The 18,133-nt window shown below is 43.8% G+C and overlaps 1 protein-coding gene across 1 annotated transcript in view; it reads right to left on the bottom strand.

The window, feature by feature from the left end:
* STXBP6 (syntaxin binding protein 6) overlaps positions 1 to 17,601 on the bottom strand; it is a 251,812-nt gene extending 234,211 nt beyond the window's left edge. Inside the window, exon 1 of the mRNA XM_009211329.2 lies at positions 17,385 to 17,601. The gene's annotated coding sequence lies outside the window, so the exon portion shown is untranslated. The remainder of the gene's footprint in view (positions 1 to 17,384) is intronic.
* Between the last annotated feature and the right edge of the window lie 532 nt (positions 17,602 to 18,133).

The raw sequence follows: 18,133 nt of genomic DNA, 5'->3' as shown, positions 1-18,133 counted from the left end.
CATAAAGGGAAAAAGACACACTTCTAAGTGCTGACAAGTTCAAAATAACTTGTGAGTGCCTCCTGAAAATTGAAGGCACATCTCTAGCCGATGAAATGCATTGGAGGTTCTATTACAACTAAGGATCTTTTCTCTTGCCCCAGCCACACTCACTGGTACACTGACTGCTGTTTCCCATCAAGCACATATACCACTTTTCTAAAGAAACTACTCCTAGTCTAATCCATCAAACAAAGGTACTGAGTGGCTATTACAAGTAATACTGTGAGGATTCAAACTTCAATTGGAAAAAGACCTTGACTATAGTCTACCTAGGGAGGCAAGACTGTCCATGCAATGACACAACCATCACACAGTCATGCAAGCTAGAGACTGAAGAGCCAATTCTGGCATCCCCCTGTTTCTCACCCTGTACTTCCAACCCATCACCACATCCAGTCACATCACTTCTTTCTATTTCTCCATACCTCCACCCAGTTTGCTCCATCTTTACCACTCTGGTCAGACTACCATCATTTCTTCCTAAACTACTGGAAAAACTTCTAAACTGGTCCACTATATCTTCTCTTGGACTTCTACAATCAATTCATCCATTTCCTTTACTGTAGCAAACATGAATCTTGTCAACCTAATCACTTCAAATTCATGTTAGGAACACAGGTGACTCTTGAGAAAATACTGTCTCACACCCATTATCCTCCACTTCCAGCCATAGGGGCCTTCTGCCCTTTGCTCATACCAAGGTCTTTTCTACCTCAGGGCCTTTGCACATTCCATCACCTCCAAAATGCCATCTCCCTCCCTCTTTTTTTTTTTTTTTTTTTGAGATGGAGTCTCGCTCTGTCGTCCAGGCTGCAGTGCAGTGGTGCGATCTTGGTTCCCTGCAAGCTCCGCCTCCTGGGTTCATGCCATTCTCCTGCCTCAGCCTCCCAAGTAGCTGGGACTACAGGCACCCGCCACCACGCCCAGCTAATTTTTTGTAATTTTTTTTTAGTAGAGACAGGGTTTCACCATGTTAGTCAGGATGGTCTCGATCTCCTGACCTCGTGATCTGCCCGCCTTGGCCTCCCAAAGTGTTGGGATTACAGGCCTGAGCCACTGCGCCCAGCCCTCCCCCTCCCTCTTTAACTCTACTCATCCTTCAGATCTCAGCTCATCATCACTTCCTTAGGAAACTGCCCTAATTTATTTGACTAGGCCAAATTCCCTCAAACATGTACCCCCCTGGAGCACTTAGAACAGTTGTCATGTAACATTTTATGCAATTAGTTTAGCTTCTTAAAAAAAAAAAACTCTATAAAAGCAGAAACCTTGTCTGATTTTGCTAACCATGAAAATCGGTTACACACAGTAGACTCTTTGAATGAAAAGACAAAGATCTAAGTTTAATACAAAAGAAAATGAAAAAGGTGCCTGAGATAATGTCGGTATATGGCCCTGCAGGATTTTAAGCCAGGAATTTCCTGGGGTCTTTTCACCCCAAAATAGCACTATGATACAGCATCTATGTGAGGAAGGGGAGAGAAACTATAATATCTTTGTCTGTCCTTTCTCCTGTTTTAAGCCTGGACATGAAATGACAAGGAAAGAAGTAGAGTGTTGCAAAGAAGCTTGGCCCTGTATGTTTGCTTTTGATAAAGGCAGGGGAAGGAGGTATCGGTAATAATACCCAAACACTTATTGAAAGAAAAACCAACTGAACCTACTGAAATAGTTGTTCCAGGTAACCTTGCCCCCTAACACCCCCAGACAAGAACCATATCCCTCTGTGGAAGCCTTTCCACGATGTAGGTCATCATCCTTACACAAAGCTGAGCATCTTTCCCCTCCTTTAAACGTCAATGGCATTTCTCTCCTTCAAAACCCAGTTTCTTCTCAAAATTTACTACAATTTCCCCATCCCTCACCTAAGCTGAGCGTATTTAAAATGCAGAGTCTTATTAATAAACGTCTGATCTTCTTTCTTTTGAAATCCAGTTTCTCAAGAATGGCCCCAGATTGTGACCATACCCTCTAGTCACGCACTGCCTCAGTACAGCATAGAGTGGTGGTCAAGAGCCTGAACTTGGGAGTCACATGGATGGGATGTGTGACCCTGGGACCAAAGGACAACTTCTCTGAGCCTTGGTTTCTGACTGAAAATAGGGCTAGTAACAGCACCTACTTAAGAGACTTGAAAGAATCCACAAAATGTCCTTAGCACAGTGCCCAGCACACTACATATGTACAGCTATTAATTAATATTTTAATCAATATCACATAGAGGAAGCCTCAGGTATTCACTGAAGTGAGCTGCTTATTCCTAAACCAAGAAGCTTATTAAAAACTTCTTAGAAAACCTCTTGGCCGGGTGTGGTGGCTCACACCTGTAATCCTAGCACTTTGGGAGGCCAAGGCGGGCAGATCACCTGAAGTCAGGAGTTTGAGACCTGCCTGGCCAACATGTTCTCTACAACATAGTAGAGAAACCCCATCTCTACTACAAATACAAAAATTAGCTGTGCCTGGGAGCGTGCACCTGTAATCCCAGCTACTCAGGAGGCTGAGGCAGGAGAATCACTTGAACCCGGGAGGCGGAGTTTGCAGTGAGCCGAGATCACACCACTGCACTCCAGCCTGGGTGACAAGAGTGAGACTCCGTCTCAAAAAAAAAAAAGTTCTCATAAAAAGAACTTTAGACAGTTGTACCTGTGAGATAACACAGCCGTCTACAGGGAGGCAGTGTTTACTGCAGATGACAATGGGACCTGACCTACATCCTAGTTACGTATCCAGGAACTAATCATTAGCTACACCCACTCAAAAAATAAGGATGTGGGCGGTCCTTTACTCCTCCTGTCACAATGTATATTTTGTGTTTACTCAGCACACCATGAAATTCAAAGTACAAAGCACCATTTATACGTTTCTTTCTTTTGGCAGGAAGTAAGTTCAAATGTCCACCAGCCAAGTCCAGATCTGACATGAACAACCTACACACATGTATAGGCTAATATAATCTGATAAGAAAATGAGTTTAGATGGCCAGATATTCACAGCCACTGTGTTCAACTGCTTCTTGGTAACACCTGGAATTCTTTATAGGAATTAAATGTGGCATAAAAATGAGTATCTTACCAGAGGAAGTTTTCATTAAAATGTCCTCAGAATTTTTTTTCTCAGCTACCTCATTTTATCTAGGGAAAACTATGTGAAAATGAACAAAATAAAATTATAATCCGTATAGGAAATTAAGCTATCTGGTTACACATGACCAAGTACTCTGCAGTAAAAACCAAGACTATGCAGGATTACAGGTGTTAAAAATAAATAAACTACCAAATGAAGAAAGCATTCTACTATGTAGTCTCAGGAGAAACACAGAGGTTTTTCTGCTACTACTTTGAGCTAGAAAAACAGCCACCTCAGCCTCCCCAGCATTTTGGGAGGCTGAGGTGGGCATATCACCTGAGGTCAGGAGTTCGAGACCAACCCAGACAACATGGTGAAACCCCGTCTCTACTGAAAATACAAAAATACAAAAAGTAGCTGGGCGTGGTGGTGTGTACCTATAATCCCTGCTACTCAGGAGGCTGAGGTGGGAGAACACTTGAACCCAGGAGGTGGAGGTTACAGTGAGCTGAGATTGCGCCACTGCACTCCAGCCTGGGTGACAGAGCGAGACTCCATCTAAAAAAAAAAAAAATACACACACACACACACACACACACACACACACATATACACATACAGGTTGTGGATTGCAGCTTTCTACATCCCCAGCTTGTAGACAACATTCCCAGTGTCAGTGCAAGAGGGCTAGTGTGGTGGGGTCCATGATCCAGAAAGGCTGAGAACAGGTTTCTGGGATGGTCAAGCACATGTGTCTTTCTTCTGGGCCCTTGGGGAGGCCAAATGCCCCACTGTCCATCTGAAAGCTACCTGCCCAGGGCATTCTTTTCAGAAAAAATTTCTGAAAGTCTTTACTGCACATCAAAGAACATTAACCCACTGGGGCTTGGGGAAAACGAATAGGAGACTTTCTTTTAAGTTCAGGAATAAATGAACATTAAAGAAATCAGCTGGTCAGGCACAGTGGCTCACGCCTGTAATCCCAACACTTTGAGAGGCCGAGGCGGGCAGATCGTGAGGTCAGGAGATCAAGACCATCCTGGCTAAAATGGTGAAACCCCGTCTCTACTAAAAAATACAAAAAAAAATCAGCTGGGTGTGGTAGCAGGCACCTGTAGTCCCAGCTACTCAGGAGGCTGAGGCAAGAGAATGGCGTGAACCCAGGAGGTGGAGCTTGCAGTGAGCCAAGATCACACAACAGCACTCCAGCCTGGGCAACAGAGCAAGACTCCACTTCAAAAAAAAAAAAAAAAAAAAAAAGGAATCAGCTATACCCTTCTTCTACTGGTCAGATTTTATGTAAGTATCCACCCAGAAAAAGACGTGTTTTTTACAAGGAATATAATTTCCAACAGTGACATTATTCATCAGCATGTCTTGAAAGTATTTTCTGGGTAGCTATTTGCCAGTCAGGAAGAAAAAGGAGCAGACACAGCAAGGCCTACAGGTAAGACAGTCCTGGCAGAATGTGGCAGGACCCTGAAAGGCCCTCAAGAGTTCCCAAGAACAGCAGGACTGCAGGAACCAGGTTTGGGAAACAGGAGTGTCCTGACACCTGACACAGGCCACCTAGGACTCCTGTCTCCACAGAATCCCATTTGACAGAGGCCCGGAGAGCTCCTGGGACTCTGAAATAGGACAGGAGTGGAAACCAGAACTTCACTATCAGCACATGTTTTTCTGGATGCAACAGAGTTGTGTTAATTCCTCCAACACTTGTCAGAGGAAAGGCAGGGTAGGGAAAGGAAAAGGCAAGACAGTAAGGTTTGACTTTTCAATCATGTTCTCTTTTGCTCTCTAAACCTGACTTTTCATCTGTATAATAAGAATACTCAAAACAGATTAAAAGACATCATTCAAGTGGCACCTTCTTCCTGCCTGCTAATGTCTTCAGTCTTCACTCAAGAAAGGAAGTTGCATATTCCTTTACAGGCAAGTCTTATAAATAACGCTTAGGGTTTTTCGTTTGTTTGTCACCCACGGCATCAGTCCTTCCTTTCAGTGGGACTGGACTCTGAGAAGTCTTGCTACTTCTCCAAATCACTGTACATGCTCAAAGGACATTTTAAAAGCACCCAAAGTATCCAAAAGTATATATGCTTAGAGCAATTCCAAAAAATGTTTTCAGCAATACTTTTTAAGATGGTTTACTATCTTCCAGAGGGACTTCTACAAAAGGCAAACTCATCTGGAGATTAAATGGTTTTAAGTTTTCAAGTGGTCTCTAACTTTACAACTGCCCTGGGCCATCTACTCTGGCTCCAACTCTTCAGCAAGTTTCCTTGCTAAAGGGTTTTATACCTCTATATACCACTTCACGTCCTCCTTCCTCAGAAACATTTGAGGATAAAATCAGGTATCAGTGACTGGTAAACCTCCATGACTATAGATTTCAAGACTTTTTACAAATGTTCTGTGGAACTTTCATTGTGTTTTTAAAAATACCAACACACACATGCACACTCACATACACAGCTGAAACATAAACGAGAGGCACAGAAAGATACGAAACTTCAAATAGTGATAAGAGAAAGATAAGCTAAAATCATAATGATAGACCCCCATACAAACATCCGAATGGCTAAAATGAAAATGACTTATCAAACTAAGTGTTGGCAAGAATGTGGAACGATGGAACTCTTATTCTTACCTGATAGGAGTGTGAAGAGCCACACTGGAGAACTGTCTGTACTCACTAAAGCTGAACATATTCACATCTTAGAAATTAGCAGTTGTAGACACACACCCACAATCAGAAAAGCAAACCCATGTTCATCAAAAGACATACACATAAATGTTCACAAGAACATTATTCATAATACTCGAAAACTGGAAACAATTCAAACATCTGCCATCAGCAATTTATGTTCACACAAAGGAATACTATCCAAGAATGAAAATAAATAAACTACTGCTGCATACACAATGTGGATGAATCTCACAAAATCAAGGGAAAGAAGTCAGACATAGGAACCCTTAGAAGCAGAGATTAGAATGGTTGTTACAAAGAAGGAACCACAGACATTGGGCCAACTTGAGGGCAGAAGGTAGGAGGAGGAAGAGCAGAAAAAATAACTATTGGGCACTAGGCTTAGCATCTGGACAACAAAATAATCTGTACAACATAGTTCCATGACTTGTGTTTATCTATATAAAAAACCTATATGTGTACCCTCGAACCTAAAAGTTTAAAAATAATAATAATTAATAATAATGGTAGTTACCAGGGGAGGAGATGGAGGGACCAGGGAGATGTTGGTCAAAAGATACGAATTTTCAGTTAGGTAGGAGAAGTGAATACATTTAGACCTACTGTACAACACCATGATTATAGTTGACAATAGTGTATTGTATACTTAAAAACTGCTAACAGAGTAGATTTTAAATGTTCTCACCACAAATAAATGATGAGTATGGGAGGTAATACATATGTTAACTAGCTTGATTTAGACATTCTACAACAAATACATATATCAAAACGTCATGTTGTACAACAATAAATATACACAATTATTTTTCAATTAAAAATAAATACAAAAGTTTTAAAAAGAAGTCCAACATAAAATACAAAATACAACGTAAAAGAATACAAAAGTATTCTTTTGTATTAGGTATTCTTTTGTATAAATTAGGGGGTTAGTAGCATAGATTCTTTATGAATTTTCATTTCAACTCAAACAGGAAGTTATTATACTTCTTGTAGTTCTATTACCAGGGCTGCTCTATAGCAAGCTTTTACGTCGAAAGTGGAGAGCTTTTCAGCTCACATGTGGAAAAGAGGCACAGTCTTCATTTTGGAGGCATACGTTTCTTTTACTCAGTTTCTCTCTCATTCTGTCTTCTGCTGCTTTCTGCCTTTGTATAAATTGCAGTTTCTTGGTGCATATCTCTCTGGATATCTTATGTCTCTCTCTGGGTCCCAGGTTAGGAATTAGGCCTTATTCAAGCAAGAAGTTGCTTGGAATACTAGGGTTGGACCCATACAGACTCGGCTCCTCTACAGCCTTGGTCCAAGGATTAGCCCTCTTCATTTCTTGGAATGCTGTCAGAAATGTAGAATCCCAGGACCCACCCCAGACCCAGTGAATCAGAATCTGCATCTTAACAGGATACCCAGGTGATCACATGTACATAAAGGTTTAGAGGCACGACCTGGGGCATATGGTGACCTGACAAACTCAGAGGCCTAGGGCTAGAAGTCACAGCCTTGCAAAGCTCATACAGGTCATCCTAAATGGCTTCTGTGTGAATGGCCTCACTCCCAGCCTGGGGCCATATGAATGAGCCATGTCTTACACCTGTAACTTTATTTTTCAAACTCATGTTATATTCTTCTGGAACTTGGGGGTGGTCAGAAAGGAGACAGAGGACAAGGGAGGTGGTTAGAATTGAAGATGGAAAGGCATGTCTGATCTCATTTCTCTGCAACTCAGGAAAAGAGGGTAATATTTGAGAGCTAAAGTCTACTGAGGCTGTTACATAGTACTGCAGGACCTTAGACAGAAGTCACTTCACCTTTCTCTACTTCAGTCTTTTCAAGTGTAAAATAGGGATAAGTAACAGTACCTACCTTTGAGAGTGTGTTGTAGGATTAAAGGAACTGACATTTGTAAAGTGCTTAGAACTGTGTATTATGTTAGCATATGATAATGTATAGGTAGTGTTAAATAAAAATTTATTATTTTTAAGTCATGGCGTTGGTTTCTCCCTGATAAAGAAACAAAAATTAATAGACTAGATAGTGAAGGGGAATCACAGAAGAAAAGCAGCTCAACATATGTTTACTGATTCTCTACCGTATGACAGACATGCATAGTTTGTATCCTCTGGAATACAAAAATGAAGATCCTTGTTTTTGAAAGAGTTCACAGTCTAGTGAGGATTGAGAGCAAAGGCTGTCCCTAAAGACGATGTCTGAGTTCAAGATTCCTGTTCCATTTTTAAAATCAGCGATTAGATAGACCGGCAAGTATGTGGTTGGCAATGTCATAAAAGGATCTGAAGTCTCATTTCTCAGTAGTGAAATTGACAAAAATGTCTACTTTATTAGCTTTGAGCTCCTTATATAAGTGCCAACTTCCTATATTCGAGGTAAACAGTTTAAAAAGAAAAAAGGGGGCCAGGCATGGTGGCTCATGCCTGTAACCCCAGCACTTTGGGAGGCCGAGGCGGGTGGATCACCTCAGGTCAAGAGTTCGAGACCAGCCTGGCCAACATGGTGAAACCCCATCTCTACTAAAAATACAAAAATTAGCCAGGCGTGGTTGCGTGCACCTGTAGTCCCAGCTACTCAGGAGGCTAAGGCAGGAGAATTGCTCGATCCCGGGAGCAGAAGTTGCAGTGAGCTGAGATTGTGCCACTGCTCTCCAGCCTGGGGGACAGAGCGAGATTCATCTCAAAAAAAAAAAAAAAAAAAAAAGAAAGAAAGAAAGAAAGAAAGAAAAAAGAAAAAAAGAAAAAGAAAAAAGGCCAGGGACGGTGGCTCACACCTGCAATCCCAGCACTCTGGGAGGCCAAGGTGCGTGGATCACCTGAGGTCAGGAGTTCGAGGCCAGCCTGGCCAACATGGTGAAATCCAGTCTCTACTAAAAATACAAAAAATCAGCCAGGCAGTGGTGGTGGACACCTGCAATCCCAGCTACTCAGGAGTCTGAGGCAGAAGAATCTCTTGAACCCAGGAGGCAGAGTGAGCCTGGGATCATGCCACTCCACTCCAGCCTAGGCAACAAGAGCAAAACTCCATCTCAAATAATACAAATAAAAATAAAAATACGTATTGTTATAGTGCATAAGTATTTAATCTTAAAACGACTTGCTTCAGGAACACCCAGCTTCATATTCCCTGCTCCTTCTCAGCAGCAGGACTGCTTCCTTATTGCTATTTAATGACAGGGTAGATTAAATTTTTCAAGAATAATATTAACTTCTCAATCACTAGTTACTACTGGCTTTCAGCTTAGACTGTACAAGTCAACATATTTCTAGGCAGTCTACAAACAAAAAACAGCTCACTGATACATGACCTATCTAACCAAGCTTAGTTATCAGATAGCGGTTATGGAAGGTGACTAGTCTGCAGCACACATATTCACCTGCCAGAGGAATCAGATAATTCTCACTTCCAAATGATACGGCCACCTCTACCTTCTGGAAGGCCAGTGAGTCCCAGTGAAGCCTAGTGTATTAGGCTTCAATCCAAATATCTTTGATTACCTGATGTCAATGCAACATCAGTTCAAATGCTCTGCCCTGGCATTGTAACAAAGTAAACAATCTCATTTTCTTCAAAGTCATCAGGCCTTAAAGACTCAAACCTGACAAGCCATGAAAGCATCAAACAAGAGGTGGAACAGGGTCTCAAAGGGTACAATTACTACCCTTAGGAAACCAGCAAACATCAGGCTGTGGAGACTGGAAACTAGTTTGATTTATAGCACTTGTGGCTTTGTTAGTTTAATTCTTAAAAATGATTTGTATGTATTGTTTCCCAGAAGAAAGTTAAGAGGATCCATCAACTTAGTTGAAATGTAAACACAATCTCCTGTTTCCTTCTACTTCAAATGATGATAAAGGAAACAGAAACAGAACACATTTAACAAGCCACCAACTCACCTTGGGTAAACTATGAGGATGTAATTTCCCAAGTCAGCACTGTAGGGTAACAGCATATACTTTACAGAGGTGCTTCATCGTACAGCTCATAATGTCCTCATGCCAATCCCGTAAGAAGGCAAGCCAGCAGGGATTAGTGCCAGTCCCAAAAGCAAAAGAGGAAGCAGAGGCTGGTGGGGGCAAGGGGCACAGGCTCCAGGTGGGAGAATCACAGTCATGTATTTTGTTCCTTACTCCTCACCATAGAATTCTTAACCTTTGTGGGCAGGAGAAGGTCGAGAACATTTAGCATTTCAGGCACATGATGCTAGGCATATTTCTACCTGCTCAGTCTTACTCTGATCGTACAGATAAGAAACTGTGGTGCAGATGTTAATTAACTTGCCCAAGGTCCCACACATGTTAATGGTGGAGCTATGCTTCTCACTCAGCCCTGTCCCATTCTGAAGCCATCTTCTCTATACTGTATCAGCTTCTACTCAAAGTATGATCCACTCAACAGCAGCATCTGCATCAGTGAGAGCTTGTTACAAGTGCAGAATCTCAGGCCCCGTCCCAGACCTACTGAATCAGAATCAGCATTCTAACAAACTCTCAAGAGGCACTGTGGCACCACACTGATAAAGAGAGAAGAATGTCTACCCCAGGGGCAACTGTGTCAGCTCCAGTGGTGTTAAACCTCATTTAGTACAATGCCTCCTGGACCCAAATACGTTGATGTTCATGTAATGCTGAGCACCACATGAACCCTCTTTGAACACAGAGATTTTTTTTTTTTTTTTTTTTTTTTTTTTTTTTAAAGAGGGAGAAGGCAGTCTTGACAGAGTTCTACAAACAAATTAGATGATGACACTAAAATGTCTATCACAGTCAGATCTCCAGGGGGAAGCTAAACTGAAACTGCAGAGTCAGCATGCCCTCTGGTGGATCACAACAAGGAAGCCTGAATATGGAATTTGTCTCTGGAGGAAAATCTAGAACACACTCAGATATGAAGATGGCAAGGCACTTGCCATGAAAACGATCCCACTGACTCAGGAGCAACTTGGAACAAAACCCTTTTAATTCAGGTAGTAAACTTTCGAATGAGAGAGTAACAAGAGCATTCTAGAAAGCCAAAGACAAACAAGGAGAAAGGAATAATCCAGGTATTTTTTCCCAATAGCAGAAAATTTAACCTGAAACTGAAACCCTATTTCTGGAGTTGTCTCACCTTTTGTTTTGTTTTGTTTTTTTTTTAAACTCTCCTTCGGATCCAACCATCTTCTTCCTATTTTTAAAAATTTAATAATTCATACACCATAAAATTCACCTTTTAAAGTGTGCAACTCAGTAGTTTTCAGTGTATTCGCAAAATTGTGCCATCATCACCCTATCTAATTCCTGAAGATTTTCATCATCCCAAAAAGAAACCTCAGACCCATCAACAGTCTCGCCCCATTTCTCCCTCTTCCAACCCCTGGCAACCACTAATTTACTTCTGTCACTGTGGATTTTCCTATTCCGTACACTTCATAATGGAATCATGCAATATATGGTTATCTGTATCTGGTTTCTTTCACATAGCATGTTTTCAAGGTCCATCAATGTTGTAGTATGAATCAACATTTTGTTCCTTTCTATGTTTGAATAGTTTTCCTTGCATGGATGTACCACATTTTCTTTATCCATTCATCAGTCTATGATTAAGAATAAGACTGCTGGCCAGGCGCAGTGCCTCATGCCTGTAATCCCAGAGGTCAAAGCAGGTGGATTGCTTGAGCCCAGGAGTTCGAGATCAGCCTGGGCAACACGGTAAAACTCTGTCTCTACAAAAAATAAGAAAATTAACCGGAGGTGGTGGCATATGCCTGTAGTCCCAGCTACTAGAGAAGCCAAGGTGGGAGGATCGCTTGAGCCTGGGAGGTCGAGCCTGCAGTGAGGAGAAATTATGCCACTGCACTCCAGCCTGGGAGATAGAACGAGACTCTGTCTCAAAAAAAAAAAAAAAAAAAAGGAATAAGGCTGTTATTAATATTCATATTTTCATGAACATGTTTTCAGTTCTCTTGTGCATCTATCTTGCAGGGGAACTGGTCATTAGGTAGCCAATGTTTAACATTTTGAGGAACTGCCAACCCCTTTTCCCAAGTGGCTGTTCCATTTTACATATTCACTAGTAATCTGATATAGGAGGGTTCCAATTTCTCCACATTCTCCACCTGGCCATCCTGGTGGGTGTGAAGTGGCATCTCACTGTGGTTTTGATTTGCATCCCCCTAATGACTAATGGCACGGGAACACTTCCATGCCCCACTTCAGTTCCAGGCACCCCTGCCTGCTTTCATCCTGAGTGTTGCGTCTCCACTCCTGCAACTAGCTGTCCAGTCCTCTCTATAACTCGTCTGCTATTTCAATGAATTTACAGAATCAAAAAACTTTTTGTTTTGTTTTGCTGGGGACAGGATATTACTCTGTTGCCCAGGCTGGAGTGCAGTGGCATGATCAGGGCTCACTGCAGCCTTGACCTGCTGGCATTACAGGCATGAGCCACCAAGCCTGGCCTTAGTAGGTTCTTTGACCACCACCGCAGATTCAGTAAATCTCACACTGTGCTGGGCACAATCCATTTTCTTGTATGCTCTGAAAATTATTTATATGCAGGCACAAATGCAAGTCTTTACTCCTGCTTCATTATCCCTCCAACCTAAAATGTCCCTTATCCCTAGAAGAGTGCTACCCACTATTTATATTATCGCAGTCCAGCCCCTTGGTGGAGACTTTCTTAGTGACCACAGCTTAAAATGTTCTTCTCTACTCTGAAATAAAAAATAAGTAACCACTTACAGAGTTCATTAATTAATAGCCATACTTAATGAATGTCAATATTAAACCACATATTAAAATTGTGGTTTGTGATAATTCAGTAATGGAGTCCTGAAAGATACATATATAACCTCAGAAACATTCTGTATTCTGGGAAACGCTGACTTGAATAAATGTAACCAAGTTTTTGTTGTTGATATAGTTAACTATAGTACTTCTCATAGTCTTTGATATAATGATGCCCATGTTGAGAATCTCTACAAGAGGAAAAAAATAATAGGCAGTGCTTCCCAAATGGATTTGTCCTTTATAAGAGTACACCGATTTAACACCCACCCCAACAGCATTTTACCAACACATTCTCGGAACTGCTGAGCTAACTGCTCAGCAATTCTATCAGCTGGACAGCATTGAGTAGAAACCATATTTTCTATCAGAATAAGGAACTAAATTTGCTTTGTTTGAGGATGCCATCAATTAATAGGCACTACACTAACATACCAGGTTACAGAAGAAGAGAAAAAAACTGTACATTAAATGAGTTTATATATATATATATTTTTTTTTTGAGAAGGAGATTCACTCTTGTTGCCCAGGCTGGAGTACAACAGTGCAACCTCAGCTAAATGCAACCTCCGTCTCCCAGATTCAAGCAATTCTCTTGCCTCAGTCTCCCAAGTAGCTGGGATTACAGGTGCCCGCCACCACATCCAGCTAATTTGTTTTTGTATTTTTAGTAGAGACGGGGTTTCACCATGTTGGTCAGGCTCTTGAACTCCTGACCTCTTGAACTCCTGACCTCAGATGATCCACCTGCCTTGGCCTCCCAAAGTGCTGGGATTACAGGCGTGAGCCACTGTGCCTGGCCTAAATGTGTTCTTAATTTTTAAGATCCATCTGGACTTCTGAAGTCAGAAAAAGAATGTATCTTAGAAATGAGCTAGTGCAGTATAACTAGTGTTTTAGTTTAAAAGCACCCTCTAGGAACATTGAGAATAATGTTCTAGGAATGGGCCCTGACTCTCTGTGACTCGGTAATAACAGTCCTAATGACCAAAAAGAAATAAAGTGTCATAATGACTGTCTCACAACAGACTTATTAAAGGGAGCAAAGATATCACGTACTGAGAAAAGTGAACAATGGTGATAAGAGGCTGCCCTCACACTGGAAAAAATCCCAGCAGCAAAAAGCATGGGTAACACCCAAAATATAAACATCACGTTATGGGAAGGAATTTTAAAATAGAAATGTTCCCTACTAAGTGGGAAAAACCATTTAAATTAGCTAATGAATCTTAAGAATGACAACCAGAAGGCTGTGTCTTCACCAAGTGCTGATTGCTGTCAGGAAGACAGGTTTGGGCCTTGAAGTTTTATCTACTAAAACACTAAGTGTACACTTGAGTTTTTTAAAGGTTTCTGATTTACTGATAGGTTTCTCTAGTGCTAATCATTTTAAAACTAAAACAAAGCGCAAATGGACAGCTGAGATAAAGCCTGACAGTGAGCTGGGATCCCATTTGGCATAGCAATACAAGAACTAGTTAAAGCGCTGACTGACCTCCTCTTATACCTAGTTCATTTGGGCGCTACATTACGTAAACTTTATTTCTTCCTTAGGATGTTATTGCAGGAACCTTTCTGACTCAAGCAGGTTCCCACAGCCTCTCTGATGCAAAGCAGTCAAAATTCAAGGCCACAGTCTAGGTCATAGGAAGTCATGGTGAGCTCTCAGCACAGGACTATGGCGTGGGGGAAAAGGAAAAGAGCTTAAGACTGCGTTAAGTCCCAATAGTGCTTGATTACAAGCTAGGTTACACAGGACACCACACTAATACTGATCAGCTGCCCCTGAAAGCCAGCCCTCTACCCTCTGAGAGACCGAGAGAGGGTCTCAGCCACTGCCAGTGCCACCACCATTCTCCAGAAGGAATGAAAGGCCTTTGCCAGGTCTAACCACCGTGGGACATTTGTTGTGGGGTGTACTTCATGCTCCCTCAAGGGCCTGGGTAAGCTGTCCATTCAGAAAAGACACCACTGCAAATTCTTCTTAAACTTGTTCCCTAGGTGATCTATTCTGTCCTCCAACCTTAAGGTTCAAGCTGTCAGAACTGTACATAACCTCCTTTCCACAAATGTCTGAGGTTTATTCAAAAAAGGAAATAGGGTAGATTTTGGATTTTATAAATTATAAAGGTCACCAATCTTGCAGTACCCAAGGGTGATCTAAAATCTGAGACTACCTATTTTACAGTATGAAAAGAAGGGGGAATCCTACCTCTTTGTAAAATTCATCCATTTAAAGAGCAATCAGAATTATTAAACCTAGATAATGGTAAGTGGCACAGGCATTGGAATATAAAATGCCTAAGGAGACTTCCCAACATACCCCCAAAGAAACCTTGTCTCTGTATATGAGCTAGGAAAATAATGGCATTTCACAACAAACTTCATCTCTCTTACTATCTCCCACCCCATAAGTTAGTGATTCTATAGGCATGGTCTGCAGCAGCATTAGCATCATCTGGAACTAGACAGAAATGCAAATTCTTGGGCCTCCACCCTAGACCTAGAGAATCAGAGACTCTGGCAGTATAGCCCAACAACCTGTGGTTTAACAAGCCCTCCAGATGATTATCTTCAAGTGTGAGAACCATTGCCCTAAGATTAGGGAAGATGCTGCACCTGCAGTGGCTCAGGAGCCTGTGTGAATCCTATTTAACTGAGTGATAATCTCACCTGTTCTTGCCTTCAATTGATATTGGCTTTTAATCTTCATAGACTTATTTCACAGATTAGGAGTTGAGTCCTTAGTTCAAGGTCACTATTAGAGGTCAAGTCAGAGCTCCATCCCAGGATCTGCTGACTTCTTCATCAGCCTTGAGTTTCAAACTAAGGCCTTTCTTTCTAACCATGCCAATTCTGGGGCCCAGGACCATGAATGTTGATAATGCCACCCCAGTCATCTCCTAATCCACATCATGCTGCCTTTCTCAGATAAATATGAGAACTGAAGCTCCAAATCTTAAAATCAAAAGAGATGGATTTGAAAATAGAGAAAGAAAAAGGGTAAACAGATGTTTCCAAAGGCCCAAGCAACTAAACCACTTGGAAATGAGTGGATAAAGAGAAGACTTAGATGTCTTGTTATAATTAAGAATTAGCTCATTCAAAACAACTGAGTAAAGAGCACAGAGACAATATCTAAGACCAGAATGGTGCTTTAAAGTTTTCTTAGCACTTTTCATTTCCATTATCTCATCTGAGTTTACAACAACCCTGCAATGGAGGGAGGTAAGGCCACGATTATCTCCATTTGACAGAAGAGAAAACTGAAGTTCAGAGTGGCTAATCATTTGTCCATCAGCACTGTCATCAGCTGTAAAGCTGAAACTTGACCTCAAGTCTGTCTGAATCTAGAACGGTGTAGTGTATCCACATTATGTGATTCGCATGTCTACAAATCTGCCCCAAAGCAGACTACACTCAAAGAAAAAGCAAAGAGAAAAACGGGCAGCAGAAATGGTGAGCCCCTAAATCCTGGCACTTGAGCAGTGTGAGGGTGTCCCTTTAAGAACTTAACACACAAACCCAACAGCCAAGGTGTTCAGCCAAAAAAGAAGAAAAAGAGAGGCATATTTCTAGCCTGCATAATCATTTCTGGACCGATTCCCACTAGCAGCCTCTGAGGCGAACAGCGGCTCACAGCCTCGGCTGAAGCTCCTCCACCCCCAGGGTTATGACAGCGCGGCTCTGACTAGTGTGCAGGCAAAACCCCAAAACTCAAAACAAGAAGTGAAAAAAGTGGAGCCAGGAAAAATTCGTCGGCATCCTCCACACCCTTACAATTCGCACAATGCCAGTTCCAGGGTCCTGGGGTCGCCCGGACTGCAGTCTTAGGAGAGGGTGGAATGAGGTGGAAGTCCCTGCGGACCCACCGACCCTATCCTCTCCCAACCAGTCCCTAGGGCAGCGTAATAGGAAGGGGAGAGGGTTCGTTATGAAATCCTCGGGCCAGAATCAAAGGCAGATACACATCGGGGACTTTCTCCTATGGAACAATATGTCTTTCCAAATTCTCTACCTGCAGGTCCTGTCCTCTGCGAAGATGAACCGGGTGGGGTGGTGAGGTGGCGGGGTGTTATAAACCTGAGGAAAGGCTGGAGGGAAAATCGAGCCACCCACCTACTCCAGTCATGTTGCCCAGCGGTGTTGGCAAGGCTCGATGCCGACGTGCACCGCAAGCGCGAATTCGGAACCTGGCGCCCTTGACCGAGTCTGAGATCGGAAAGGGGGCATCGCCCAGTGCCAGCGCCCTGAGGGCAGGGTGCCGTGCCCGCCAGAAAAGCTCGCCTCAATTTTGGCAGTAATGATTTTCCTAGAAGATGCCAGAGTTCGCGAAGATCGGAGTGATTCGCAGATTTCTGCGCTGAATCTAGGGGCGCAGCGACCCCGAGTTCCCCCACACTGGGAATCTCGGGGCGGCATTCTCGGGGCCCATCCCATCGCGGGGACAGTGCGGAAAGAAAGGCTCCATCCTCAACTTTCTCGGAGGAAATCACTCCATTCCGTGGCGTGCCCAGTACTGCCCGCAAAACGGGTCCCAGGGTTGGAGAGAACCAGGCACATGAGTCCCTCTCTGCGCGCACAAAGCAGCTGCGCCGGGGCGCGCGGCCCCCTCTCCCGCCACCCGCCAACTTGGAAGAATCTCTCTGGGCGCCTGTCTATTCCCCCGGCCTCACAGTCACCCGCCTCGGACGGAGCGCCAGGTGCCCCAACAGCCCTGGCGGCTGCAACCGCATCTCCCTCGCTTGGCCTCCTCCCTGACCGCGCGGTTCCCCTCGCCCCGGTCCTACCGTGCAGCCTGGCTCGCGCCCCAGCCGTGCCAGTGCGCGGCACGCGTCCCAGCGCTCGAGGCTCCTCCCCGGGGGGCTGCCCCGCGCGGGGCTCCGGGCTCCGGACAAGGCTTAGCCGGCCCGGGTGCTGGTTAGCCGCCGCTCGCGGCTCCCGCGCCGGCTCCTGCTGCCGCGCGCGAAAAGGGAGGGGTGGGGGGGAAACTCCCGGCAACTCCAACTCCGGGCGCTGGAGCTCCAGCTGCAGCCGCGCGCCCGCCCGCCGCCGAGTGCGAGCGCCTGCGAAGCAAACCTGCCCCCGCTGCCGCCTCTGAGCATGCTCAGTGCCGCCGTGGGCGAGCCCGAGCGCCCTGGCCCGGGGCAAAGAGCAGCAGCTGGGGGCCGGGACCTGCCGCAGGCTAGGGAGCGCGGAGGTGGCGGAGGAAGTGAAGGGCCAATGTAGGGACGGGGTCCCAGGGCCAAAGACCCAGGAGAGACTGGTCTGGGCGCAAGAGCCGGTGCGACTTTCATAGCTTGTGGGAAGTTTGTGGGCTAGAAAGGAGGGCTGCTTCTGTGAGCTTCTCTGTGAGACTGTATTCGAAAGGACAACCAGGAAACATTTTTTTTCTCTCCAGGAAAAAACGAATAGACCCAGCCGATGGATTTTTATCCTGTGCGCTCTTTTCTTTATTCTTAGGGTAGCAAACTCAAAGAGCTAATGGGGCCTGACAGGCACTGTAACTGGGAGGAGGCGAACTGGAGAGAGCTCCGAA

The sequence above is a fragment of the Papio anubis genome, chromosome 7 (assembly GCF_008728515.1).
Source record: "Papio anubis isolate 15944 chromosome 7, Panubis1.0, whole genome shotgun sequence".
NCBI lineage: Eukaryota > Metazoa > Chordata > Mammalia > Primates > Cercopithecidae > Papio > Papio anubis.
Note: the sequence above shows the minus strand (reverse complement) of the source record. Positions and strands in the feature narration are given on the sequence as shown.